The sequence below is a fragment of the Jaculus jaculus genome, chromosome 9 (assembly GCF_020740685.1).
Source record: "Jaculus jaculus isolate mJacJac1 chromosome 9, mJacJac1.mat.Y.cur, whole genome shotgun sequence".
NCBI lineage: Eukaryota > Metazoa > Chordata > Mammalia > Rodentia > Dipodidae > Jaculus > Jaculus jaculus.
This window is the reverse complement of record NC_059110.1, coordinates 39,198,184-39,223,553: the sequence shown is the minus strand read 5'-3', so window position 1 is coordinate 39,223,553 and position 25,370 is coordinate 39,198,184. Positions and strand designations below refer to the sequence as shown.

General features: G+C 37.3%; 1 long non-coding RNA gene across 1 annotated transcript in view; it reads right to left on the bottom strand.

The window, feature by feature from the left end:
- Window positions 1-863: 863 nt before the first annotated feature.
- LOC123463394 overlaps window positions 864-25,370 on the bottom strand; it is a 44,668-nt gene continuing 20,161 nt past the window's right edge. The window contains exon 3 of the long non-coding RNA XR_006638910.1: window positions 864-1,016. This is a non-coding gene — a long non-coding RNA (uncharacterized LOC123463394). The remainder of the gene's footprint in view (window positions 1,017-25,370) is intronic.

The window sequence follows — 25,370 nt, the reverse complement described above, 5'->3', positions numbered from 1 at the left end:
TAACACTTACTTTTTTGATAGACAGTTTGATAGGTGTAGGCCCTCTGAAGTGTTAGTTTTACAGTGAGGAATCACTATATATATAGTATAGCATAAATTAATTTTACAAAAGTAAGACCATGTCCATGTAAGTCATTGTGATTTTTTCTACTAAAAATTACCTTCATAAGGTTAATTTCCTATGGATTATAGCCTACAGGATTTTGTAGATAATCCTGGATATGCCCAACAATGCATCAGTTTCAACAACCACCAAAGTAGGAAAAAAGGAAAAGTATGCTTGTTTATTCCTATTGTATGATTTAATTCTCAAAATGACTTCTAAGGTGAATATTACTGGCTTTCTTTTAAGTTAAGAAGTAGAAATTCAAAGAATTTAAGCAATTTACAGAAAGGCACATATATTGTTAGGGGCAAAATATGACTTGGAACCTATGTTGTCTGCATCAAAGTCCCGCATGTATGTCTATGAGGTGTTATAATCTTCTAAAAATGCTGAAAAGATTAAAATTAAAAAGGGAAATAACATAACTGGTGCACAAAAATCAAGGTTTAATTGTGTTACCGTCTAGTGAAATATAATTTAATTTTGGACTCCATTTTCCCACTGAACCATACCGTAACTAATAGGCAATATTCTTTTGTGAATCAGAGCCTTAGCGCTTGCATTTTCTTGTGGTTACATTATAAGAAATAATGTGCAATGTTTTGATTTCTCTGTACCCACAATCTAAGCCATTCAAAAACAACAAAATTCCACAAAAGAAAAGGAAAAAATAAATCTTGGAGAATTTTGGAAAGAACAGTATCAACTTTATAGCAATCATAAGAAAATCATCTACATTTGTATCAAATATCAGGTTTCAAGCACAGGAAGAGAAAACTGCAGTACCTGCCATTTTAAATTACTCCCTGTCATGTTTTTATTCCTCCTCCTCCCCTGGGATGTTAACGTCTTGAAGAAATATGTGTGCACTCTGAAAATATTTCCTGAAGTCAGTGGATTCCATATGTTCCTAGGGAAACAAATTATTCACTCTGTGGGTCATTCCTGGCCACATTTAGATCTTCTAATCAGTACACTTAGGCCCAGTGCACTCTGTTTTCTGACCTCTCTTACATAGAACTTGATAGAACTCATGAACTAGTTTCATTGACTCAAACTCCCTCCAGACATACATGTACATATATACACACAAATATATACTTTATAGTTTGACATTGGACACTGATGTAAGAAAAATAAGCCAGCTATTTCAAACCAAGTAAATGGTAGTTACAAAGTCAAAGGAAAAATCTTAAATGTATATTAAAATATACTTAATACTTTAGTTCCTAAACAGAATTGATTGGAAAGGGGAAGACAAAGAAATATGACAATGGATTGTTTTTATTTGATGCCTGTCTGCTATACTTTTTAGAAAAATAAGACCAAAAATTGAATACATACACACAGATTTTTGAAACCAGATATATGTATGCACACAGACATTCCTTATTGACTTCTGGGTGCTGCTATTTTTGATGTTTTCTGAAATATCCCTTAACAATTCTTCTATTTTTTTATTGTGATGTTGAATTTGTCCCAGGTTATTTTACTCATCCTCTTCTTTGTTACATTAAAAAATTTTATTATTGTGCCAGGTTTGGATGCCTTTGATGTGCAATAAAGTCTTAAATGCATATTTCATCCATTTACTGTACACAGTTTGTCAGTAACTATTTCCCAAGTATTAAGTTATTTGTTAAGACAAGATGGTTGCAGTCATTACGGTTAGTGGTGGGAGGAGATGGCTCAGAAGATGAGAACGCCACATGTCCTGAGGTCTTGAGAAGATCTGTGTTCAGTCCCTAGCACCCATGTAAAAAGCTGGACATGGAGAGACTTGTCTGTAACTCTAGCCATGCAGGGCAGCAGAGAAAAGGCAAGTCACCAGCTCTCACAGATCAGCCAGTCTAACCAAAAGCAGTGGCTCCTGATTCAGCTCCAGAGTCAGTAAAAGACTCTCAGAAGAGCAATTAAGGAGGAAACATGACTGTCTCCTCTCACATCCACATGCATGCACATCTGCATATACTCATGAGTGCATTTACCCACACCATGCACACCACACCACATATTAAACCTAGACATCAAAAGTAAATTTACATTAAGGAAATTAGGGACCACTCAAATAAATGGGGATTTTATCAGTTGGCTTACATAGAATAGAGCCATATAGCATAAACCACAGCCCCATAGAAAATACCTGCAACCCCAATGAGAAGTGTCCCCAGTGGGATGTAGACAGGGATGAGGGAAAAGAGGGTACCAACAGATGATGTATACATATGCAATATGTTGTTAATAATAATAAACATGAATAGAAACACACCAGGTAAGAAAATTTAAAAGTAAGAATTAAGTGATAAAAGAAATATAAAATGCAAAGAACACAGTGAGATAGAAGAGAAAGTTACTTAAGGAACAACATTTGGGTTTAGATCAAACAAAAAGAAATATCCAGGGTAGCAAGAATTTGAGAGAAAATTCTCCTAGGGTTTCTGGCATGGAACCCCTCACATACTAATCTCTCCCTGAGATCTATACAAACTCCAACAATTGCCTGCTAGACCATTTGTTTGAGTAGTCTCTAATTTCCTTAATCTAAGGAGGTTTAAACCAGAACTCTTTAATTTGTCAGGAAAACACAATTGTCCTGCTACTCCTAACTACTATTTTTGTCTTGGTTAAAGGGTTACCACCATTAACCCAAGCAAAACTCCTCAGAAGTCTTGGCAGCAAGCCTTCTCCCTCATGTCTTACATCATCCCTCACTGAATCTGAAGGTAGTTATTACATGTTTTCTGTAAGTGAATCAACCAATCAGTAAGCCAATGAGTGGAAACGTCTTTGGGTTTCTACTGTAAATAATTAAGTTTCTGGGTACCACCACAAGCTTCATCTCAATTAAATATACACTTCTTCCTCATGTTGAGTTCATGATGTGCCAATAGTGATGGTGAGGACAAGTGGTCTATGGTACTAGGGTAAGGCTCTAGTCTGTAGAAGGCATATTTGTGTAGTGATGGTGTGGCCGAGCAGTGTACAGTGCTAGGTTGCTTCTAGTCTCTGCCAAGTACTACTGTAGGTATGGCTGTGCCATCTGTGGTGCTAGGTTAAGGTTTTAGTCTCTCTAGAATTCACACTCTGTCTAAATCAAAGAAAATGAAACTACTTTTGGTTGCATTCATTATTATCTCAATAAATTCAATATTCCCAACTTCCTTCTTGCTAGGTCTTCCCCCATCAGATACAGCATATTTTGCATGTCCCAGTCAGATGGCTTTTTCTTCTAATGCAGGATGTTCTCTCTGCCCTGTACGGCCACTTTGGAACTCTCCACAAAGTGTTTAAGTATGTGCTCTTGAGCTCTGGCATGTGATGACTACCTGTTGCAGACATGAGTTATCCTCCAAGTCATTGAGTCAGTCAATATTTTAATCATCTGAAGAGCTATACACTGTGATGATATCAATACACATCCAACCCCTTGCTTAATCTCTGCTCTTCCTGTCTCACTTCCTTATAGGCTGAACTATGCAATGTTTGTCAAGAAGTCCCATGTTTTCCAGAATCAAACTATTTCCACAAGTACTTTCTTTTTAATCTATTTCCTTATTTCTAACCAACATATTTTGTCTATCCACATAGGATGTTCTTTTTTATATACATATTTATTTATTTCCAAGGGGAGCCAGAGTTTCTTGCTGTTGCAAATGAATGCCAGGCACATACATCATATGGGTGCTGGGGAATCAAACCCAAGACAGAAGGATTTACAAGCAAGTGCCATTAACAGCAGATCCATCCCTTCACACCAAAACTATTTTTTTTGGTTCATTTTTTATTTATTTATTTGAGAGCGATAGACATAGAGAGAAAGACAGATAGAGGGAGAGAGAGAGAATGGGCACGCCAGGGCTTCTAGCCACTGCAAACGAACTCCAGACACGTGCGCCCCCTTGTGCATCTGGCTAACGTGGGACCTGGGGAACCGAGCCTCAAACTGGGGTCCTTAGGCTTCACAGGCAAGCGCTTAACCGCTAAACCATATCTCCAGCCCCCAAAACTATTTTTATGCAAGCTGTCTTAATCATCAAATTTTGTGTGAGCTCTCCTTTCTTAAATTCTTGTGACATTTTATAAGTATTTACTCCCAAATTACATGCCTTGGCACTCTTGTCTTATTCCCCTTTGCCACATGGAGATGCCTTTTGTTATTGTGATGTAAGCACTTAATAATGTCTGTTTAAGGTAAGGAACATAATGTAGACCTTTCCTACACAGATGCTCAATAATATTAGTTTAATTGAAGAATTACAGCTTCTTTTAGTTTGTGTGATACAGACTTTTGAGCCTCATAGATTGTGAGTCCAGTAGTCTATGAAGTCAGGCAATGCACTAGAGTAGCAACTAATTGGAATTTTGATTGCCCAACATGACATTGTGATATGATGTTCAGATAATTTTGTTAAGTAAAGAGTCTTGTTCTATCTTTATAGATCAAGGTTTTCTTTATTGAACACATTCAAAATAACACATTCCTAAACCAGAGACAAGAAACCTATCAAGCTCCTACATGGAAACATTCAGTAGTTTAGTTTAGCAAGTTTCTAAACTTGACTCAAAACTTTCAACAATAACAAGAATCATCTTCCTCTATCAAGGAAGGAAAGAGGGAAATGACAAAAGAGAGAGAGTGAAAAAGGAGAGAGAAAAAGACCCACATGTCCATCCCAGACATACTAATTAAAACCTCTGATGGTGTAAACAATCATCTTCATTTTATAAAATCTCAATTGATGCAATTCTGGATACTACTTTTGTAAGTGGCGTGGCTTAATTTCTACTTCTGACTAACATAGATTATATGATAATCTACATTCCATTTAGTAACATATTTAGTAACACACACACACACACACACACACACACACACACATATATATATATATATATGCCTTTAAGTGTCTGTAATCTTCTCACTAAATAAGCCTTTAGGAAAATGATTCAGGCAGTACAACTAAACAGATCTGCAAATTAGTGCTAATTATATGGAAATATTGTGAAAATATCTTACTTAATATGTTGTTTTATTTAAATGGATTTACTTAATATTTTTAATATGATTTGAATATATCAAAAAGAATTTCAAATCTAATATCATCCCTAAGACTGTTGAACACAAAAAAGACTAGGAAATATTCCTTAGTATGTATTTGATATTGTCTGTTCTTGGCTTGTCATGTATATTTCTGTCATATGAATAGGTTCAAGCCAAAGAGCAATAACTTAACAATGTAAAAGTAGCATGACAGCTAAGAAAGATTATTTAAGGTCATAAGAAGTGGCCAATTTGAATTTTTGTTTGTCATCCTTAGGGTTAATCACACTGGAATAAAACAAATTTTACTTAGCTAATCCAAGTCTCTCCCATGTTAAAAACTAAGAAGCCCCACCTTGTTCTCAGAAAAGATTCAACAACTGAGAATTGAAGAGAGATTGAAATGTCAAGTCATATTTCTCATTTTAAAATTCAAAGTATCAGACATGAGGAGAAACCCCTGAGCATTGTTAAGTCAACTTATTTAATTTCTTGTATTAACTGTACTGCTGAACTGCTAGACAGAAAATGAAAGCTGCTTTCAAGTTCTCCTGCTTTGAATTCTGACAGTGTAGTAATAATTACTAATAATAAAGACAAGAGTGATTCATTGCTGTGAATGTGTTATCACAGAAAACTTTGGCCTACAAAAGCAAAAAGAGAAGTCACACACTACATTAATTTACTATCAAGACAGTACAGTCTAGGTGTCATTTCAAAGCCAGGTATGGTAGTGCATGCTTTTAATCCCAGCACTTGGGGGGCAGAGGTAGGAGGATCGCTGTGAGTTCAAACCACCCTGAGACTACATAGTGAATTCCAGGTCAGCCTGGGCCAGAGTGAGACCCTACCTTGAAAAAACAAAAAAAAAAAAAATCACTTCATCCCCACCCTCCAAGTCTCCAATGCCACTTTAATGCTTTGACGGGCAAGGCAGGAACATCCAGAGAACAAAGTAAATTACTGAATATTTATTCTTTAGATAGGCAATGCCTCAGTAGGCTTTTGTATCAAAAAGTTTAAACAACAAGTTGAAGGATAAAAGGGCATGAGGGGGACTGGAGATATGGCTTAGTGGTGAAGGTGCTTGCCTGCGAAGGCTAAGGACCCAGGTTTGACCCCCCCAGAACCCAAGTAAGCCAGATGCACAAGGTGACACATGTGAACACATGTGATGTATGCATCTGGAGTTGGATTATATTGGCTAGAGGCTCTGGCATGTCAATTTCTCTCTCTCTCTCTCTCTCTCTCTCTCTCTCTCTCTCTCTCTCTCTTATAAAAAAGGGGGAGAAGCATGAGGAAACATTCTAAAAGTGTTCTGAGGTGGCAATAATTTTTCTTTCACAACCACAAAAGTTTGGAGCCATCAAGAGTCATATGATCAGACTCTCTGTGAGAAACAGGGCATAGGCTTCCCATGTCATCATAAGAAGTCATTTCTTTAGTGCTGTGGAAGATGTAGAACTGTGAGTGTGCGTGTGCCCTGGTACTTATGTGAGGTCACATGATGTAAATGAAGGGTCAGGGTAGGGAAGAGGGAGTACTCACTATGAAATACAGTTGGAAGTGAACTTGATGGGAGTAACGTGAAATAAAGTTAGATAGATTTAGTTAGAGCAAATGATTTTGTCTTCAATCTTGGAAAGACAGTGTAAGTTGTTCTAAAAAACAACAAAATTGCTCTAACCATTTTCATTTAAACAAAACAAGACAAGCCAAAGGACAATCCTTTCCTCCTAAGACAATAGCTGGTTGGGAAGTGGGAGTGCAGATTAAGTGGGAAATACCTGAACCATTTCCAAGATGATCAGATAACAATCTATGGTGAATATTGCCTACATTGATAAAAGGGAAGGGCAAGACTGGAAAGGTTTTGGATAACATGATTAGCTTGGATCAGTAGCTGATATTACTAAAGTCATATACTCCATGAATATAACTAAGATTTTGTACAGTTTCTCTGCATGAGTAGGAAAATAAAATCATATGAAGCATTGAACAGAATTGCCTTAGTCTCATCCTCATTACTATAATAAACTATCTAAGGTTACAAATTTATTTTAAAACATTTGGCCCACAGCTTTGGAGGCTGCAGGTTTGAGGTTGGGCAACCCTCATAATCCTCTCAAGAAAGACCTTCTTGTCATATCACAACATGGCAGAAGACATCCTGACAAGAGTAGCGGATAGGCCGGAGAGATGGCTTAGTGGTTAAGATGCTTGTATTCATTTGTAGTGGCTGGAGGCCCGGATGTGCCCACCAAGCCAGATGTCAAGAATGGCCAAGTCTTGCTCTTTTTATAACAGCTCACTCTTGTGGGAATTAACATATGCCACAAGACAAGCCTTAACCCCTTCCAAAAGCACCAAACCAATACCTTCCACTAGGCTTGGCTTCTGAAAGGTTTCACCTTGCTACACTGCATAGTAAGGGCCATGCTGCCAACATATTAACATTTTGGGACAAACTACATGAAAATTCCAGCAAGAGTAGAAAGCCTGGGAGATAGAGAACAGAAAGAACTGGCAACACAGCCAAGTTTGTTTTGTCACATTGATATAATTAGAAGAATTAAATAGAAACATTAACAAAAATATAGCTATAATGGAAATGTTAAGAAACTTTGACTTATTCACAGGAGAAAGGGAAACATAGAGTATGCCTATATATCAAGGTGATTGCTTCCACTGTCAAAGACTCAAATTAGTATATATGTGATAGATATAGGATATCCATGTGTGTTTCTTTCCCTTCTTTGTTCTTGCCTTTTCTCTTCCTCTCCCTCTGTTTCTCTCTTTCTCTTATCTTTCTTCCAGATCATTATTATGATTGATCAAGGCTTTGAATCTTTAAAGGCATTGCAATAACAGATGGCAATGTGGCTGTTTGGTGTACTTGTAAACAAAGAGAAGTAATCAGAAAATGCAAAGTTAAAGATGTCCAAGAGGGACAGACTGCAAGAATGGAATCAAACACTTAGTTTTGTTTTAGGATAGTGAGTCCCTTAGTTCTTTCTCTCTTTGCTACCATATAATGCCCATATTTTCTCACAGTAGTACCCAGGAATGTAAAAGGATCCAATTGAGGAAGAAAACCAGCCAGGAATTGTGATCCTCCTTAGTAGCCATGTCTATGCCCAATCTGAAATCAGAAGCATTTCTAAATCCTAAAGACTTTCCTTGCTTCACTTCTTAACAACAGTGATAGCTTATCTATAAAATAAAACTATGGAAGTAGATGTTATCCACATTTCCTCCCAACTATCATTTATTCCCATTCCCATTGTGCAATGACACTATTGCCAAGGCACCTTACTCTTTCACCATTAATGAGACAGGGTTTCTAAATGTAGTTGCAGTAGTGCTGACCATACCAACTTTTGTCTGATGTAATCTGTTTTCTATTGTCATGACTCCCCATCCTTACACTCCTTTAATTTAAAAGAGTATTCTTAATTTAGAAATGCCATTTTATTTAATTTTCCAAAAGTGTTTTTTGCTTGAATAGTTATTCTGTAGGAAGTTAGACACAACATAAGAAATGGTCCAGAAAGTAATTGATCTATGTTGCAGAGTTCAGGCAGGTTTCCTCTTCTTTTCCAGTCATGTAGAGCATGCATAATAAGCTGAGGGAGCTCTTCATTACCCTCCCCCCAAAATTTTTTTTGATGAAATTAAATAAATAAGATGATGAAGTTTGAAGAGCTTTTTATATGAATTTATACCAACACTTTCACTTTACAGATGAAATGACCAAAACATAGAAACAAGGTTTAGGAAATGCTTGGAAATGTGTCCAACAGGATTACATCTTTGTTCTTAATAGCATGAGTTTCTACATTTAATGCTATTATCTCATCTGTGAAAACAGAAATAGTTAGAGCTCAGAAATATTGAGGAGACTTAATAAGTTAGTATACTTGTCACAATTCTAACCAGAGCAATTACTCAGGAAAAGTTATTGTCATTACGCCTGTCACCATCCTCTTCATCTTTCAGACCATCATTATTATTCTTACTCAGGACTAGTCAGAGGAGACCCTAGAACTCAGGCTTCATGCATTCTAACTCAAGGTTCTTTTATTTTGCTTTCATGCATTCTACAGAACTTCAACTCAATGACAGCAACAAGACTATAATTTGAAAAATGTCTTCTTGGAGACTTTATTCAACATAGGAAATTAAGCAAACACCATTATGCATGAACTGTTTACAACTGTCAATAGCACAAATAATTAGGATAAATGTTCTGGAAAAAATCAGTTATAAAATTTCATCACAGGTAGCAAAATGGTAGAACTGAGACAAGTAAATGCATAAACACTCAGGAAAATTATTGAAATTTACATTTTTTTACAAGTCTGGCTGATTGTGGCACAGGTATCCTTTACCTTTCCTATATTCTTCTAATAAAAACATACTCTCATTTGTATATCATAAGGTTTACAGAAAGGCATTCACATGGATTTTCAATTTGATTCACAGAGATGGTTATATAGGTGAGGCCACCAAAGCTAAGGGATGACTTGTTGTGAATAAGACAGGCTAAGCATCCAAGTGGCTCCCAAACTTCAAGTTCTGATGCCCAGTACATACATGCTCTTCCTTCTGCAGAAAGCACACTTCCCTGGATTTGATTTCTTCCATATGTAGGCAGTTATTTACAAGATTTTCAAAATGGTGATTTTTATTTTCATATCACATATCATGTATGAAAGAGTTGTTAAGGGAAGTCTTAGATAGACTAATATGTTCCAGCACTTTGAAGTAAGTGAATCTATCTACAGAAAGAATCTATCCAGTTTTCTGGAAGGTCAGTGGCTGCACATCTTCCAGAGAAAACCAAACACCTGTGAAGAGAGCACGAAGCATCTTTCTTTCATCAAGCTCTGGCTACACAGGTACTAAACTGTCTAGTAGAAAAGCAATCTGACAGAGCAAGTGGGCAGGATTATCTTTCTACGTTGTTATCAAGACTTCTGTGCAGCATCGGAGCCTGTGATCTGTCATGACCCACAGCCAAAGAGAGAGATGGTGGGAGTCAAGTCCCTGGTAAAAAGCAGAGGAGATGTTAGGGGCTTTGTTCACTTCTTTGTGCCAAATGGAATGGGGATCTGGCAGCTACACTTTGAATAAATCATGAAAACAGTTCCAAGGGCCAAGAAATTACTTCATAAGGGAGAGGGAGGGAGAAAGAGAAAGAGGCTATGAATCCCTGAGGCCATCCATTCATGTGCTGTGGTATGAGATTTGATTATCATTATCTGATTTGTATAACTTCAAATACTGTGGGTCATAAGATATCCTGATTTTTTTTAATTGGCTTATTTTTTAACCTGGTGGCCTATCACAACACACTGGGTAAGAGTTCAGTTTCCTTGGGTAAGTCTTGATAAATCAACTCCACATTCCCTTAGGCTATTATCTTGTCATTTCCTAAGTAGCATTGTTTTTCACTTTGGAAATCTGTAATCCTAATTCATTTTCAATAACAAGCTAAAGTAATAACAGCCTATTATAATGAAGGAAATTGTTGAATTTGGTAAAGGGAGGTATGAATTGGGTTCTGCTATTGTCATTATTCAATTGTATGACATTGATCATGTTATTTTCACTCTATCAGGAGCTAACTTTTCTCCCCTGTTAGAAATGGTTTGTTATGGGGCTGGAGAGATGGCTTAGCGGTTAAGCGCTTGCCTGTGAAGCCTAAGGACCCCTGTTAGAGGCTCGTTTCTCCAGGACCCACATTAGCCAGATGCACAAGGGGGCCCACGCGTCTGGAGTTCGTTTGCAGTGGCTGGAAGCCCTGGCGCGCCCATTCTCTCTCTCTCTCTCTCTCTATCTGCCTCTTTCTCTCTCTGTCACTCTCAAATAAATAAATAAAAATGAATAAAACCCATTATAAAAAAATGGTTTGTTATATTGTGTTTTGTTTTGTTTTGTTTTTCCCTAAGATAGGGTTTCAATGTAGCCCAGGCTAACCTGGAATTCACTATGTACTCTCATGTTGTCCTTGAACACAGAGCAATTCTCCTACCTCTGCCTCCCAAGTGCTGGGATTAAAGGCATGCACCACCACACCTGGCAAAGCATTTATTTTAATCTCCAAGGTCTTAATACATTCTAATACCGTATCTGACATTGTGTCTGACTTCCAATGTGCATGACTTCTGGTGCAAACACTGAGGTCATAGTCCCAGCTACTGCACAGGCTCCTTTGTGACAAGCGAGTGAAAGAACTACAACCTATAGGAAATATAGCCAAAGTCATATTTTATGTGAAGGATTCTAATTTGGGTGATTTAAGTAAATGGAAGAAGTAAATATATGGTATGTATATGCATAATTTATTAAATGTTATAAATATATAAGTACCAAAATAAGAAAATCATGTGTAGAATAGAATGTTAAGAAAAATCGCTTCTCGGCCTTTTGTCTAAGATCAAAAAAAGAAGGTTAAGAAAATAAGTAGAGACTGGAGAGATATCTTAACTGTTAAGGTGCTTGTCTGTGAAGATGCAAGAGACAGAGGTCGAGGCAGGAAATGAGTCCAAACAGCAAAATCCAGGGAGATAGGGAGTGGTCTCCTGGGTCTGAAATCACAGTGAAAGGTGGTAGTGCTTACTTAACGAAGTGTTGGCTGTGACTGAATGAAGCAAGGCTATTTTGGCTTTCTTAATGGTAATTGTTCAAGTACAAGGAAAGTTAAGCTCAGTATTTACTACCACAGCTATTCAGTATAGACATTTAGGTAGAAACTTGCTGAGAAAGAAAAATGTTAAATCTTCATGCGTCCTGGGTCCTCATAAGGTCATTTCAGCACTATTGCTGTGGAAGAATGTATTATAGTTTCTGACCACTCAGAAACCTGAGCCTGGAACATCTAGAACAGAGGTGCTTTGTGTGACACTTGTTACTGTTAAACTGACGGACTCAGAGATATGCTGCAGGCCATACTGGTTATAAATATTCCATTATGTGCATCTCCTCCCAAATTCATGTCTAGTGATTCAGTGACACATTAGCTTGATACTGACTATGTAGGTAAGGGGTTAAAATTAACAAATGCTAAAAATCAACTCTTTTCTTTTTAGGAGTCAAGTTTTTTTTTTAATGTTTAATTTAATTTATTTATTATTTATTTATTTATTTGGTTTTTGAGGTAGGGTCTCAGACTAGCCCAGGCTGACCTGCAATTCACTAAGTAGTCTCAGACTGGCCTTGAACTCACAGCAATCCTCCTATCTCTGCCTCCCAAATGCTGAGATTAAAGGCATGCTAAAAGAAGCCATTGTTAAACATTTGGCATGAGGCTGGGAAGATGGTTCATTAGTTGAGAGAGCTTCCTGGCAACACCTGCTGGCCTGGGTACAGTTCCCCAACCACCCATGTAGGCCAGACCTAAAGAGTGTCACAGATGACTGACATTTGTTTTCAATCAAAAGAGGTCCTTGTCCACCTACACACATATGCACATGCATGCACATGCACTCACATCCACATGCAAATGAATAAAAAACAAAATGTAAACATTTGATATCATATCACTGATGAAAGGTTAGTTACATATGGTTTTTTAAATTCATAAATATGTGTCTAGAAATATATGGCAAAAATGAGGATGAGGAGATGGCTGAGCAGTTAAAGGTATTTGCTTGCAGAGCCTGCCAGCCCATGTTCAATTCCCCAGTACACATATAAAATCAGATACAAAAAGTGGCACATGCTTTCATTTGCAGTGGCAACAGCACCTTATATACCATACTCTTTCTCCCTCTTTCTGCTTGCAAATAGGTAAATAAATACAGAAGTGCACAAATGTGGCTTCCAGCTATATAAGATATAGATATATATCTTCCCACTTTTCTGAAGTCATACACACATGAATATACACATTAATAAAGGAATAAAAACACAAAAATAAAGAAAGAGAGAAATTAAAAACAGAAGAGATGTCAAAATGTTTCCAAAAACACAAAACAGATGAAAGATAGCAGCATTCCTCTGTAATGGAAAATGGTGAATTTTAACCATACACAACTTCCAGGTTGGATTCGCCCTGCCATCTTTGTCCTATTGATAGCAAACTTAATTAAATGTTTTATGAGGGCTGGAGAGGTGGCTTAGCAGTTAAGTGCTTGCCTGTGAAGCCTAAGGACCCCGGTTCAAGGCTCGGTTCCCCAGGTCCCACGTTAGCCATATGCACAAGGGGGCGCACGCATCTGGAGTTCGTTTGCAGAGGCTGGAAGCCCAGGCACGCCCATTCTCTCTCTCTCCCTCTATCTGTCTTTCTCTCTGTGTCTGTCGCTCTCAAATAAATAAATTAAAAAAAAAATGTTTTATGAGCCAAACCGAGCAGATTTGAGCCCAGCTTCTGATGGTCATATTAAGCAGAGTGGTCAGGCAAGTTGCCTACTCATGGAAAAATTCAATAGATACCAGAATGATGTAGGGGATAAAGGGTGAATATCATTCAAGGGCAATATTTTCATGGTTTTCTTCCATTTATCACCATCTGGGAAAGGAGACATTTTTATTACTTTTCCAGACTTTGGACTTTTTCTATTGATGTTACTGCTAGTAATGTTCTATTTTTTTTAATTGGGGTTGCTTGGCTGTTTGATTGCTGGAGTTGTTATTTGTTAAGTTTTTTTTGAAATAGGATTTTACCATGTACCCTGGGCTGGCCTTGAGCTTGCTATGTAACCCAGGCTGTCCTTGAACTCATGATCTTCCTGTTGTGGCCTCCCAGGGGTTGATATTATTATAGGGCCACCATGCCTGGCAATGAGACAATGTTTTAAAGGACACTAATGAAACAAAGGACATTGTAAGCTAGTGATAATGTTTCCCAAAAATAGAAAGCATAAATTTGCGTATTGACATGCATAATAAAAAGCATGCTTATTTTCTGAGTAAAGAACACCTGTTATAGCCCATGAAAAATGATTCAGTTTCTGTAAACTCGGAACCCTCCTGTTGTGGTTATCTTCTCATTGCTAGAACAAAGTACCCCACCAAAAGCAGTTCAAGGGAGGAAAGTTGTCTTGTAGTCTTGAGGGGAAGCTTCACATTGGCAGGAGAGAGCATGACATGAGCAGAGGCTGGATATCACCTTTGTCACAGCAGGTGGAAAATACCAGAAGGAGAATGAGCTGAGTTCTGGCAAGGAGGAACTGGTTAGAAGACCCCTAAGGCCATCCCCAACAACACACCACATCCAGCAACACTCCACCTCCCAAATTGCCATCATCTGGTGAACAAGCATCCAAAACATGAGTTTATGGGAGTCCTATGATTCAAGCCATCACAGTCTGCCCTGGCCCCCATACACTGATCACCAGCCACAATGTTAAATGCAATGCATTCAGCCCAATTTTAAAAGTTACCACATAGTTTCTATTAATCCCATCACTGTTCAAACATCCCCATAGTTCAAATATGAGCCTGTAAAACCAAAAACATGTAATGGCCCAGAGTAACCATTCACATTTCAAAAGATGGAATAACAAGAAAAAATTGAAGTAATGCAAGATCTAAAACAAACAGGGCAAACAACAAATCCTATAGCTCCAAATCCAACATCTGTAACTAATGATAAAATCTCTAGGGTTCCATTTCTGCTCTCTACATGGGATACCCACATCCCAGGGAAAAATCTATCCCAAACCAGCAATTCTTTTTTTTTTATTTTTTTAATATTTTTTTAAATTATTTATTTGAAAGCAGCAAACAGAGAGAGAAAGACAGATAGAGGGAGAGAGAGAGAATGGGCGCTCCAGGGCTTCCAGCCTCTGCAAACGAACTCCAGACACGTGCACCCCCTTGTGCATCTGGCTAACGTGGGACCTGGGGAACCGAGCCTCGAACCAGGGTCCTTAGGCTTCACAGGCAAGCACTTAACAGCTAAGCCATCTCTCCAGCCCAAACCAAACCAGCAATTCTTTTTGGCAGCTGTCCCATAGTCCAGGCATCTCAAAAAGTTCTATGATATCCACTGCAACCCACTGTTCAAGTTATGGCTCCATCAGACTTCCACTCCAGGAATCCAACAAGAACAATGCTGCAAATCTAAGACCATTTCTTTACTAAATTTGTTATACTTCCATAGTACCAGGTGGGCTAGCAAGTTTATAGGGGGGGAATCTGAGCTAACCCACCAGACTTCCCTTTTAATATATTATATACTAAGGCATTTCCTAAGTCTTATTTGAACTGCCTTTTGAAAAGAGAGGTATAGGAAACCAGCATGGAAAAATGTTGCTAATACCAATAATAATGGCCTTTGTCTCTGTACCAGGAGTCTTGTGTCTTTTGTCAGCAGTCAGTAAGCTGGCATGCTAACATGGTAGCTTCCAAACAGAGCAAAATCTCAAGTAGGATTTAGAAATAACTAAACTAGTGGCTGGAGGGATGGCTTATCAGCTAAGGTATTTGTCTGCAAAGCCAAAGGACCCAAGTTTGATTCCCCAGGACCCACATAAGCCAGTGATGCACAAGGGGGCACACTCATCTGGAGTTTGTTTGCAGTGGCAGGAGCCCTGGCATGCCCATTCTCTCTCTCTCCCTCTCTTTATCCCTCTTTCTCTCTGTCAAATATATATATGGCTTGGCTATAAAAGAATAATCTTAAACTCATTTCTGTTTATTGCCTTCTGATCATAAGTGGTAACTGAGATATATCAGAGTCTTGGAAGAAGCTAAAAGGGTAGTCACATCCATACATGTGCTTCACAGATATTTGACTTCTATATTTTTGACACCATAAAATTATCCTTCTATAACTTTACTTTCAAAAGCCTATGCATACCTAGTAAAAATAAACCCATTTATTTCTAAAGACATGCTGAGGGTATTATCATTATCCTAAGTCAGATTTTCCCAGGTAATTTAAAAATCATATGAATTTTTCTCTGACTGAGCTTCACATAGATTATCTTTGACTTACTATTTACATTCAAGGTGTTCAATACAGTTGTGGGTTTTAAATGGTAATCATTTATAATTGAATTATACTAACATATGGGTTTTTTAATCATTATACTTACAGCACTTAATATATATTTGTCAAGAGAAGTCCTGAAAACTTTTAAATAAATTTAGGGAACATGAGCCATGTTTACATGCTACTTCTAGTATGGGTTCCTTGTACTCTTTCTGAAATTCCTTTTTATGCTATCAGTGTGATGTTAGATTGGTGCAATCACGTGAGAATTGAGCAGGTGCTAATAGAGATGACCAAGGGTCATAGTATGTAAATATGAAAAGAAAAACATAATGTAAAGTTTTAAATATCAGGCTGAAAAAAAAAGTTCAATAAATTTCAGAGATGTCTGTGATGGTAAGAGACAGACATGGCAGAGGCAGAAGTGACCATGCAGTTGTGGCCTGTGATCAACAGCTAATATATACTAAATTTAGATTGTCCTGCTTCTTCACTGTAATGTTCTAAGAAACTACACTGATGCAAGTGTACTACTCTGTTCACTGCAGCAAATCTTTTCCAACACTCAATAAGTTTCAGTTTAAACATGCCATACAAATGTTTATATTCAGTAGAGAAATTTGAGAATTTTCATCAGGATATACAAAAACTGAGCCTGGATGTTCGTGGTCTATCAAGTCTCCTACTCAAAAGAAAAGGCATTGCTGAAAAAATGCTATGTGAGAGTGAGACTGAGAGGCTTCAGGGACAAAGGGAAATGCCACATGTACTAAAGCCAATCTCTGTTAGGTATGAATCAAGCCATCGTGTGGCCAAGACCAGATGTATGTGTATAGTTATCTCTGTTTCAACAACAACAACAACAACAACAAAAGATGTTTATTTCAATAAGTACACACTTGAAATTCATGGCAAGAATACTTTTAGGGACTTTAAAATAGCATCCTGAGTAATAAGGGTTGTCATTTTTATCAGTGGAATTTTCTCCTAGAAGTTATGACATTTTGAGCTGTAATTCTCCTTATAGTTTTTCACTATGCTAAATATGTAATAAAGGTCATTGATCATCTACTATATTTAAAGCAGTGCATTCAACAAGGCTACAAAAACACAAGGAACTTTAAATTCTTGCCCTAAAGGAGCTTAATGTAGGTAGTTATCTTTGGAAACAGACCATCACAAAAGTAAATACATTATGCCACTGCAACAAAAATACTTAGGTTGTTATTTGGTTTAATTTAACATATTTATTAAGTAATTTGGCCTATCAGAATAAAACTATTTTATAAGTATTAATTAAACACATAGATGTATAATATATATGATTACTATTTGTTTGCAAAATTGAAAGTGAAGCAAGATTACAAGTCTTATCATTCATGATTTTTACTAAGTTATAAGGTACTACAAATATCAAAACAAGCCTGGATAAAATAAATAATACTAATAATTTATTTTTTTCTATAACCACTATAATCTCCATTCTCCAGACATGCATTACTTCTTTTACCTGGTCACACCTTCCTGCCTGGCAAAGTTGCAACTAAGTGAGTCCCACCTTCATGGAGCATTCTTTTCTAAAGTAAATTCAGGGGTAGTGTCAACAGCATGACCAGGATAGAGAGATGATGTTAGGTTTTAATGATCCACTGTGGTGGTTTGAATGGATATCCCCCAATTGATTCAAGAGTTTATTAGAAGCTTATAATTTGGATCTCCAGACTCATAGCTGGAGGAGGTGTCATTGTGAGTAGGTCCTAAGATGTAGGGGTGGATTTGGAGTTCCAGTCTAAAGACATGCAAAGTGATTGAGCTTTGCCTGGAGTTTCTAAAGTGTCCTTGCTGCTGTGGTGGCTTTTCTCTCTCTCTCTCTCTCTCTCTCTCTCTCTCCTTGGTTCTGTGAAAGGAGACCAACTTCATCTGCCATTATGTAACTTCCCCTGGGTCTGTAACTTCAGATTAATCCCTTCCTCCACAACTGTACCTGGTTTGGAAGTTCATCCCAGCCACCTGAGGCTGTCTGGTATACCTACCTTGTGTATGATTTAGTTATTTTGGGAGTCCATCCTTATGATGAGCCTTCTTTGCTGCACAAAAGATAGTCATTACATTAAAGTATCAGGCTGTAGACAAACTACAGCTACACAATCTGATCTGGTCTATATGGGCTATCTAGACCACATGGAGAAAAACAGAAAGACCATGCTTTAGAATGCATTGATCTTTCAGAAAGAAGAGCTGCTTTATATTGTTTAATAGATGATCCTGACTTAGTATGAGAAGAAAATAAGCAAATGAAATCTAAACACATGCATCTATTTTTTGACACATATTACAATGCTTCTCAAAATTCATTTTACTAAATAAAACTAAGGCAACAAATCTTCAACAAAATTAAGGTTCATGGTTCTTCCACTCATCCTTTCTCTCCTAGAATGTTAACCATTTCACATGCATTCTTAAATTTATATATTTAACGGCCTCCACCTCCAAACATTTTAATGATGGTTTTGACAGTTCATAATCTTTGGTCATTTTGCAGTACTTACTTAAAAAGAGAGATTGGGGAGATTGCTCAGTGGGCAATAATACACACTGTACAAGTATGAGAACCGTGAGTTCAATCCCTAGCCTAGAAGGAGACAGAGGCCGGAGGATCACTGGGGCTCATTGGCCAGCCAAGGTAACAAAAAATGACATAATTCTCTGATTCAGTGAGATACCAGGTCTTATGGAAAGAACATGGTAAAGTTATAGAGGAGGACACCCAACATCCTGCATACACATGTGCATGTAACACACAGAGAGAGAGAGAGAGAGAGAGAGAGAGACAGGTGGGGGGGAGGTAGGGGGAGAGGAGGGGGGAGAGGGAGAAAGAGAGAGAGAGACATCTTGAAATAAGATATTTTTGGTTTGTGTGTGGTATATATTGGTGTATCTTTGGATTTACAGTGAAAAATAAGGAAAAACATGAAAACTGTTGCCTCCATAAATTTATTCTGGCTTTGTGGGATGCTGATCTTTGCCCCTCCTTGCTTATGTTAGCCATTCTAAGTCTTCACATCTTTCTCTAAGTGTTTTGATTTGACCTTTGTCCTCAGTGTTTGTCTTTGTCCCAGCAGATAATTTCTTCCTAACTACCTGCCTATCTTGGCTATTTATTCACAGGAAGCCTCCTAAAGTATGATACTTCCTCCATCTGCTTTGCTGCTATCCTGGAGAATTCAGTGATCCTTTCTTTCCTACATTATTATGGTATTCCAATTACTGCCTTTGCCTATAGTCTTGCCTTTTTGTCCTCTGTCCTTTTCTGTGCAGCATGTCCATTCACTCTGATTGTAAGTTACCTCATATACTGGTAGCTCTCATACACATCTTTGTCTTCTACACTGCAGGTTCACAGTTAGAACTGCCTCATGAATACTTTAAACTAAACATTCTATAGACTTGATATCTTCAATATATCAAAAACTGAAAATGCTTATTTCTTGATCTGCAACCTACACCTCCCTTTCACTGTTACTAAATTAATAGTCCAAGTTTGAATTTGTTAACAGTTATAGGGTTTTCTCCTATCCAATCTTTCCTAGACAGCATGCATAATTACTAAATATTAGTATTTTATTTACAAAATACCTTTGACTGTCCTGTCCTCTTTAATCTCTTACTAGTATCATTGGGACCTCAACCTCACTACCCACTGATGAATCTTCATTAACAATGCCCAAGCAAGAGTTTCAAGTCTAAAACTAAAAACATATATACAAGATTCAGTATAAAAAGTCTTAATGTCTCTGATAAGTCTGATCACTGTATATTATCTTTAAAAAATGAAAAAAATGACACTGGTCATTGGTATTGACAATAAACTGTGGCTAGAATTTAGGAAACACTTTATAATAATTTTCTCTAAGCCTCTTCCATTATTAGTGGGAGTAGAAACTAATACAGCCATTATGGAAATAAGTATGGAATTATCACAAAATGTTATAGATAAATCTGCTATACCACCCGGTATTACCACTCTTAGGCTTATACCCTAAGGACTCCACACTCTACTATAGAGATACTTGAACATCCATGTTTATCATGACTCTATTTGCAATAGTTAAGAATTAGAATCAACCTAGATTCACATCTACAGATGAATGGATAACAAAAATGTGGTAGATATAAATAATGGAGATTTTTTCCCAGAAGGGAATTCTATTCAACTGTACAGAAGAATGAAATTATAAATTTTTCAGTAAGATGGATATATTTGGAAAGAATCATATTAAGTGAAGTGACTCAAACTCAGACAAACAAAAATTACATGCTCTCTCTGATATGTGAGTTTTGACTTGTAATATTTATGAGTACACATACGATGGTGGCACATGTAAATTTGTAAAGATGTAACCATGACCAAAAGTACTGTAAAGAGATTAACTGGAAGAGAGGGAGGGAAGGGGAAAAGGACACATGGGATACAAGTGGGATAGAGGATTTGAGGGAAGAGGGAAAATAGGGATAGGAGGAGGGACAAGAATTAATGAAAATAAATGGTACTTGAAAATGCTAGAATGAATGCTACCTCAATCTCAAAATTCCAACTAAAAATAAGGTAAAAATATAAATAGTCCACACCAAAGAGAGAGAGAGAGAAAGGAAGAATCTTACCAAATGCAATCACTAGCACTGCAAATGCCATGGGTAGAACCTGCCTACAGAAGCATTAGAGAGTATTTATTGGTCGAGAGCCCAGAAATTCCACAGATATTGTGAGTAAATAGGAAGTGGCTTCATCAGGTTATTGGATCAGAAATGTACTATCCCATATCCTGACTGGAGTCAGTAGGTTTCTTGTCACTTCTACCTCCCAGCCACAACCATTAGGATCTCCTGTCCATCTCTGTCTAAGGCAGCAAACTCTAGGAAACAGGACATGAAATAGTAAGCCAGTTTCCTAATAGTATGAGGTGTTAGTACAATAAAATAGTCCGTGATCTTTATTATTCATTCATGTGGACACAAAATTACTAGGAAGATATAATTTAAATGTCTACTTAGAGAAGATCTTTTAGTAGCTAATAACATGGTGAGCTTTTCTGTCCTCTTCAATTCAAAATACAAATTAAGGCAGCAATATTCTTTTTCAAATATGAACTTGGTACTATGCAAAAATGTATAATATCCAGTGTTATTTGGAATAGAGGGAAAATGGATCACAGTAAAAATTTGTAGAGATGATAAGTTAGAAAATCAGATTCTTCTCCAGTAATCTTTATTTACATATTTCCTTATCCCAGAAAAAGATATAAGCATGAGCACATAGAATCATTCAAAAAATATTTACTTCACTATTATTTGCCATAGTGGTCTGAATGTTTGGTCCTCAGCTGGTGGCAATTTGAAAGATGGAACCTTGCTAGCAAAGGTGTATTACTGATGGTGGGCCTGGAGTGGTATAGCCAGCTCCCTCTTGATAGAGGCCAGCTCACTCCTACCCTGTTTTCCACCTGCTCTGGCAAGGTTGTGATGCCCAGATTCTGTCCATGCCATGATTGCCCCTGCATCATAAAGTTTCCCCTCGAGACTTTAGCCAAAATAAACCCTTTTCTCCCATCAGCTGCTTTTAGTCAGGTGTTTTATCCTAGCAACAAGCAGGTAACTACACTTGTAAAGGCAAAACTTGGAAACATGTATGTGTGAGTTAACAAGGGAATAGATTAATCAGTGTGCTATACCATCTTCACATCCTAAGGTACAGAATCCTGTGTTTAAAAGAATGAGAATGCTACCTAGCAGCATAGAATCATTTCAAGATCTATGACTTTATAATCAGTCAAAACTGCAGGGAAATACATGTTAAATTATTCCATTTATAAAAATCTTCTACAGAGCTGGGCGTGATGGCGCACGCCTTTAATCCCAGCACTTGGGAGGCAGAGGTAGGAGAATCACTGTGAGTTCAAGGCCACCCTGAGACTACAGAGTTAATTCCAGGTCAGCCTAGACCAGAGTGAGACCCTACCTCGAAAAACCAAAAAAATAAAAATAAATAAATAAATCTTCTACAAAGTTATATATTATTATTGGTCCTAAATAAATGGTAATGCATATTTATAACTTACAAGTCTTGGGGCAAAATGGGGAAAGGAAAGTTTTTTAATTCTTAATTTTTTATACTTCTAAGTAGAATTCATTTTAAAATAACTTTGTATCTCTTCAAAGCAAAGTTTCCTAGAAAAAAGAAGTGAAGAAACTTGATTTTGTTGTAGAATTGCTTTTTCCTTCCGACATAAAAGGATCACTCCACCAGCCATCTAAGAGTAGAGAAGAACTTGGCTGACAGCAGGTGGCCATGAACACAGTGATAGCTATGATAAGGGAGCTATTGACACTCAAGTAGAAGGAGGAGTATATTCACAGAACCCTCACCTGGGATTCCGGTTTTTATCCCCTTCTGCTTCTGTCTCCCCCTAGCTGCAATGTATCTTGGCAGATGGTGCTGCATACAGGAACTTGAAGTTTTTTAACTGAAATCAACACCAAGATCATGCTTCTGTGAAGTCTCATCCCTGATGGGATGGGCTTTTGACATTGATAACAGCAGCTTTAGAGTCATCCATGCATGCTTCCCCTAACTAAATCTTCACACCTGCTTCTGTAAATAAATCCAACAAAATCATTGTCTCACCTTGGCAGTCTTAGCTTAGTCTTTAATGGTTTGTAAATAGACAATTCTCCAAGTCTCTCTAGGAAAACTTAGTGCAGTAATGTCCTCTGAACAGACACCAGGGAAGGCAAGTTTCATGCCCAGTTCTCAGTACTCATCCAAATACAGAGCCAGTGAGAAGAAAGAATTGTGTGACATTTAGTTGAGTTGAGCCCAGCATAGATGCTGCTACAAGTTCTATCATATGCAATAAAGTTCAACTTCTTGGCAAGGGAGTGAGACAGAGATTGATGAGTGTGGTGAGGAGACTGAATAGTGATACAGCCAAAAATCAGCACTGAGCATGTGGCCAAGACCTTGGAAAACAGGTGAGGCCAAATAAATTTTGGAAAATGACAAAATGCACAATTTCACAATGTTATTATTAATTTATATAAACATACTAGTTATAGAATTAAAATGAATAACCAATTTGTTACTATGTATACTTCAACAATAAAGGAAACAAAGAGACTAAATTATTTTTTAAATGAAAGCTTATCACTAGTAGAATTGAAAATGAGGCATTAAATTACCAAGTTTTATGGTTCTTAAAAGAAAAAATGAAGATTGGGGAAAAACATAAAAATCAGAAACCATAAAACAAAGTACTATAAAAGAAAGAGTACACATTTTGATTATGCCAGATATTACTTTCCTATCTGGAGACAAGGATTCATGGATAGCATCAAATCAAAACAGCCAATTCTCAAGTATATACTGACAAAATACTTCTCATGTGACTTTATCCATCTCAGTACATAGAATCACCTTCATATAATACTAAACTGTGGTTTTCAATAGGGAGCCCCAAAACATACAGATAATAAATGTTAGTGTCTAGTATCAAATCTGATGCTGATGCTCTGAGCTAAGCAATTTGGAAACACAAATTTAAATGCTTTAAGAAATATTTATAATATTATTCAAATTGTCATAGTAATAGAAATATGAGTCTACTTCCTTCATTTCTAGCATGACAGAACAAAAATTACTATTTGCTAAACCACAGAGACCATATTGTTTGTGGACTGAAGAAAAGAATGGAAAAAAAGGGTCTAAACATTTATGGACATGGGTAACACATTTATTTGGAATTGAAACATTCCATCCTAAGGGAGGTTCATTGAACTCTAGAAGTAAACAATACTTTCCAGGATCAGGAAGTAAACAAGGGGCCCAACTTCTGCCATTACAGAACTTCCCCTGTATCTGTAAGCTTCAAATAAATGCCATTGCTCCCACAAACAGTACCTGGTTTGGAGGTTCATCCCAGCAACCTGAGGCTTTTTGCTACAGAATTGGTACTAAGAAATAGGAGTGCTGAGATTAAACTGGCCATGTGAAAGTTGGTCTTTTGGAACTTGTGTGCTGGAGAAATGGGAAACGGTGCTTACAACTGAAGACACCTGCTGGAAAAGTATTATGGACTATTCTGATGAAAGTTTGAAAATTATTAGTGCATAAAGAATTATATTTGAAATTTTTTAATTTTATTTTTATTTGTTTGAAGAGTGACAGACAGAGAAAGAGGCAGATAGAGATAGAGAAAGAGAGAGAGAGAGAGAAAATGGGCATGCCAGGGCTTCCAGCCACTGCAAACAAACTCCAGATGCATGTGCCACCTTGTACATCTAGTTTATGTGGGTCCTGGGGACTTGAGCCTCAAACCAGGTTCCTTAGGCTTCACAGGCAAGTGCTTAACTGCTAAGCCATCTCTCCAGCCCTGTATTTGGAGTTTTGGCTTATGACGTTTCTAAGGGGAAGGAAAGACTACAGAAAACCTTTTTGGAAGTAGATTACTGGCAGAAAGGCTGGCTGTGGTCTGCTGCCCATGCCCAGTGAGTTTGATCAGAGTCAAATTTGTAATGGACCAATGTTCTTTGCTAGAGATATGGAACTGAGAGATTTAAGATATTAAGTTGGAAAAAATTCAAGCAGGGCTGGAGAGATGGCTTAGCAGTTAAGCATTTGTCTGTGAAGCCTAAGGACCCGGGTTTGAGGCTCTATTCCCCAGTACCCACATTATCCAGATGCACAAGGGGGAGCACATGTCTGGAGTTCGTTTGCAGTGGGTGGAAGCCCTGGCATGCCCATTCTCTCTATCTGCCTCTTTCTCTCTCTGTCTGTATCTCTCAAATAAATAAATAAATAATAAAAATATTTTTAGAAACACTCAAGCAAGTTTAAAAGTACTAGCACAGAGACCTGTTGCTGAACAGGCTATTGTCAAATACATTAGCATTTGAAAAGATGATAAGCCAACTACTTTACACTGAAACAATGGAAAGGATGTCTGAGGAAAGACTGTAATGGACATGTAAACTCTTTTGGAAAAGACTAGACTGGAGAATGACCTGCTTTTCAATATTATGATTTATTTTGTCCCTGAATTATAAATATGGCTGTGTCCTGCAAACCAGGTATTGATTTTGGAAGCATGATGAGGTTGAAGTGCACATACTTTCCATAGCCACTGCTGAGCCATAGCATGAGGCAGGGTATGATGACCCTGATAGACATAGATATATATATATAGATATATAGATATATATATTATTTATATATATTTAATATA